The following is a 5,577-nucleotide window of genomic DNA, read 5'->3' on the forward strand; positions in this document are numbered from 1 at the left end:
AAAACCAGCCAACTTATTACAGTCTGTTAAAGTCTGTCATACCGGCCATGACGAAGGGAAATAGCCCTGAAACTCGAGTCGCCTTTATATATATATATTTATATTTATATATTTATATATTTGATCCTTTATATTGAACACTCAATATTTCATCTACATTCAATACTTTCTTTCATGGTCCCATCCATTTTTATTTTATTTTATTTTATATTGTATATTGTATATCATATTATATATTGTATATTCCATATTCTATACCCCACATTAGTTCTGCAGGAATATAAATAAAACATAAAAGACAGACAGTGTTGGAACTCTTTTAAGCAAAATAATATATTCCTCTATACACAATCATACAAAAAAACCCCACCTTTTTTGTATTTATTTTTACTCGCATATATATATATATATATATATATATATATATATATATATATATATATCGATTTAAATGAGAGCTCAAAACTGATCCATTGAAAATACTTTATTATAATAATAATGAAAATGGCCTATGATCATTTCGATGCAATATCCAGATTCATTCATGCATATTATAAAATATTATAAAACATGGGATACTGCATCTCCTCAGGGTCTTATTATTATTAGTAGTAGGCAGACAATAAAAATAGATAACATTCATATACAATTTTCATAGTTGACCTATGAAAATATGCAAAAAAAAATGATTTGAAAAGACATGAGATGATATACAACCGTACATCATAATGATAGGATATACAACCGTACCTCAGTTTTGAGCTCTCATGTAAATCGATATAAATACAAAAACTCACTTGTGAGTATTTTGCTACGTTTGTTAACAGATACAATATTTTTGCCTAATTTTTGGTATAAAAAATATGTAAATACATATATATATATATATATATATATATATATATATAATAATAATAATAATAATAATAATAATAATAATAATAATAATAATAATAATAATATAGATTTAATCAAAAGATTAAATGTGGTACTTAAAATGTTTGAGGCACCAGAATTTGGTAGGATAAAAACGAAAAACAAAATCAAGAGATTTGGTGAATAAGATTTGAAGTTAAGCAACAAAAATTCAATAGGTTATAGCAGTACGTACGTTTCGTACAAGCTCCATTTATTCGTGTAGTGAGAACACCACAGAAAATACAATGAAAATGTACTCCTCAGCTGCATAATGGAATTTCATTTTAGAAGGTCATTTTGAAGATGTTTGCAAAAAACAAGAGTAAGAGAAGAAAACACATCTCGACTATGCTGCTGTTTCACAGACAAGTGAATCAAACAAGAATTTAAAATCTAATTGGAGGGATAGTTTTCCTCTGACTATCCTTTCCATGACTTTGCTGATGTGTGAAGTCAGAGAGATAGGCCTATAGTTTTTGGCATCTGCTCTGCTTCCCTCTTTATGGATTGGACATATTATTCCCTCCTTCAGCTTGCTTGGCAGTCTTCCGTTTGCGAGAAAGCTCTGGAAGAGGATCTGGAGGGGTTTTGCCAGGGCAATCCTCCTTAAATCGTGTACGATTTAAGGAGCATTGCTGGGAAACCATCAGGGCCAGCAGTTGAGTTTGTGTCCACTTCATGTATAGCTAGTAGTACATCTTCTTCGCTAATGTTGATGTATTCCATCGTAACTGCCTCACTGGTTATAGGGGAGGTAGCAAAGAAGTTCACTGGCTTGTTCACTTGTCTGTGCTCCAATGGAGTGGTGAAGACACTTTTGAATTGCTCATTCAGTACCTCACTGATCCTAGTTGGACTGTCTGTGAGGGAGCCATCCTTTTCGAAGAGGGGTCCAATCTTGCAGCGTACTGAGGCTGTTTCTTTTGCGTAATGAAAGAAGGCCTTTGGGTTTGACTTAATGTTTTTTATAACCCAGGCTTCTTTGTCTGCTCTCTCCCTCACATAGGATTGTTGCAGCCTTTTTTCGATCTCCATCAGTGTGGTTTTTAGGCGGGACTTTTGGCCATTCTTGGGATGCTGGTTGAGTCGATTTGCAACTTTTGTCCGTCGTCTCATGAGGATCTTCCTCTCCCTTGGAATCTTGTTCCTATTTGTTTGGGCCTTGTGCGCTGGGACATATTTCTGGCTTATGGCTTGCACAATAGACATGAAACATTCTAGTTTCATGTCAATGTCTGGTGTGGAGAGACATTTTGGCCAATCCTCTCTGAGGATCTCTTTCTGAATCGATTTCCAGTCCGCTTTGTGGAAGTTAAGATTGGAGAGATTTTGGGTGCTTCCTTTAGGCTGTATGTCTCTGGTTTCTTTTGGCCCAAACATAGACAGCTCTATTATGTTGTGATCCGAAACTAATGTCGGCGTCACTTTCACATCATGAATGATGTCCGTATTGTTCGTGAAGCAGAGATCTAGAATGTTATTCGCTCTAGTTGGTCTGAGAACAGTTTGCTCCATGAATAGGGCATTGGTGAGGTTGAGCAGGCATTCCACCTGTGCTTGCTTGCGATAAGTCATTCCTGAGAGTATGAGACCTTCGGGCCATTTGACGTTGGGGAAGATGAAATCACCCATAAGAAAAATGGTCACATGGTGTTCCAGTTTCATGAGGATTTCTTTAATTCTAGCGAGGCAATCTTCAAATTTGCCTATGTGGTTTGGAGCATCCGGTGGGCAATATGCATTGCATATGACTATATTATGTTGTCTTATGTATACAACTAGGGTGTCGCATACCGAATTTGAGTATGACAGTAAGACCTGGGGTGTGGGGTCGTCACGGATGTATACAGAAACTCCACCATGGCTCCTTTCCCTTCTGTCTGTTCGCAGTATGACATATTTTGGTACGTGTACTTCTGCATCCTCTATATCAGGGCTGAGGTGAGTTTCCACGAGTGCTATGCATAGAGCTTGATTGCATGCAGCAAGGTCTCTCAGGAAAGAAATTTTGCTTTTATTATTATTATGCAACAGCCCCCCAATATTTAGTAAAAATATTGGTGTGATGCCTGTGCAGGCGTTAGGGGAGGCCATCCCATGTCTGTTGGCTGTGGTGGTGTTGCGCAGTGGGGAGCAAGGTTCCTCGTCTGTGCTTGGCGTAGCCACGTCAGCTGCTGCATAATCTTTTGCGCCATGCACAAAAAAGACCCTTGCTCAGCTGCTGCGTTGCGTAAGATTTCTGAAGAGCGCACGTCCTTGAATTTTCTCCTTGGGGACATCTGTCGTCTTTCCTCATGGAAGTTTTTATCCTTTAAACCTTTGTAGTTTTGGCGGGGTGTCGGGTGGGCAAACCGGCAGTTTTTGCCGTCTTCCCCATGCCAACATTTGCCTTGCAGGTAGAATTTGCAAGTTTCTGGGTGCCTTCCAAATTTCTTCTTTCCTTTGGTGTCTTGGATGGCATTGGATCCACCTTGCTATTTTCTACTTTTTGTTCTTCCTTTTCTTGTGGGTACTATTTTCCACTGGTTATCTATTGGGGTTGAGGGCTCCTTTCCTTTGTAGGACCACCGGCACAGAGGGGCTTCTATTTGCTGCTTCCTTGGCTCCACTATCCTTTTCTGCCTGGTTGTTCATAGGAGTGGGTGATCCATTCTTTTGAGGAGCCACTGGGTCAGAGAGACTTCCGGGTGTTTTTTCCTTTTCCTTTTCCTCCTCTCCAATTATAACATCTAGGGTGTCCATGTGTGGTCTGATGAGTGCATACGAGCGGAGGAATTCATTCTTCTTCCGCTTTATCTGTTCAGTGGTTCTGTGAAAGCCATTATTCTTCAGTGCAGCGGTGATGATGTTGTTTGGGGGATCGCCACTAGCAATCATCCATGCTCGCAACAGAAGATCTAACTCTTTTTTTTAAAGCCCAGAAGGGGAGTAGAGGATAGAGAGAAAGTGAAAGATAGCGGGAGGTAGAAAAGAAGAAACACAGAGGGGGGAATAGGGAAAGAGAGAGGGAGATATGAAGGAAAGAGAGAGTGAGATATGAAGGAAAAAGAGAGGGTGATAGGAGGAAGAGAGGGAGTGTGGGGTGTTAGAGAGACTGGGGGAGGTAGAGGAGGGGGAGAGAAAGAGAGACAGAGTGAAGGAGAGGAGGGGAGGAGAAAGAAAGACAGAGGATGGGAGGAGAAAGAGAGACAGAGGATGGGAGGAGAAAGAGAGACAGAGGATGGGAGGAGAAAGAGAAATAGGATGGGGGAGAAAGAGAGACAGAGGATGAGGGGAGAAAGAGAGACAGAGGATGGGAGGAGAAAGAGAGACAGAGGGAGGGAGAGGATGGGAAGAGAAAGAGGAAGAAACAAGAAAGGATGAAGGATGTGAGAGGAAGGGAGACACGTACTGAGAAGAGGGGGAAATGAAAAGTGTATGAGGGAGAGGTTGAAGTGACAGAAGGAGAGGAAGGCGTTGTGAGATGCAATGGAAAGGGAAGAGAACTGAGAAAAGAGGAAGATATGAAAGCGAAGGAGAGAGATGAGAAAAAGGAGTGAGATATGGAAAGAAGAGGAAGATATAAAAGCGGGGGAGGGCGATGAGAAAAAGAGTAAGATATGGAAGACAGAGAGGGAGAGAGATAGGTGTAAAGAGATAAAGGGAGAGAGAGAGAGAGAGAGAGGGGGGAAGCGGTACTTATGAAAAAGAGTGGGAGCAGGTAACGAAGATGTGTAGGATAACGAAAAATGAAAATTCGTAATTCTAAATGGGATTTGTAATTCAAAGAGTTGTAGAGATAAAGCGAAGAGAAGAAACGAAACGATAGTGAAAAGAAGGGGAGGTCGTAAAGGTTTCTATTTTTAAAGAGAATCAGAGCTAAGTGGTCATTGTAATAAAAGTTAAATGAAAATTAGTGAGAATTCTCAGAAAGTAAACAAGATTATGTTGTAACTCAAATGTTGCCTAAGTTAAAAGAAAATAAACAAATAAAAAGGGATACTTATTCGTAAAGTAAACAAGATTATGTTGTAACTCAAATGTTGCCTAAGTTAAAAGAAAATAAACAAATAAAAAGGATACTTATTCGTAAAGTAAACAAGATTATGTTGTAACTCAAATGTTACACAAGTTAAAAGAAAATAAACAAATGAAAAGGATACTTATTCGTAAGAGGTAAAATTTCAAATCCTTGTTCTTGTACGAAGCTTTCTTCCAAAACAATTCTTTTTTTGCTTCTTACGTTCGATTGCAAATATAATTACGACGTGTAACCACGCGATTATTGACGATACCTTTAGCTTGTTTCACTGACTTTAAACTTACTATATTAAACTTTTAGTGTAATATATTACTTTTTCTTTAAGTCAATATATTACGGTAGACCGTTATGAAGTAACAAGTACTACCTTTTATCAGCTTTAACACATTTATTTTCCGTCGATTTCGGCAATCCCTTGTAACTAACCACGTGGGTTTTCGACGATAACTTGCTTGTGTCGCTGACATTAATGTAATATATAAATATATATATATATATATATATATATATATATATATAAATATAAATATATATATATAAATATATATATATAAATATATATATATAAATATATATATATAAATATATATATATAAATATATATATATAAATATATATATATAAATATATATATAAAT

The sequence above is a fragment of the Octopus bimaculoides genome, chromosome 13, assembly GCF_046866305.1.
Source record: "Octopus bimaculoides isolate indiv1 chromosome 13, ASM4686630v1, whole genome shotgun sequence".
NCBI lineage: Eukaryota > Metazoa > Mollusca > Cephalopoda > Octopoda > Octopodidae > Octopus > Octopus bimaculoides.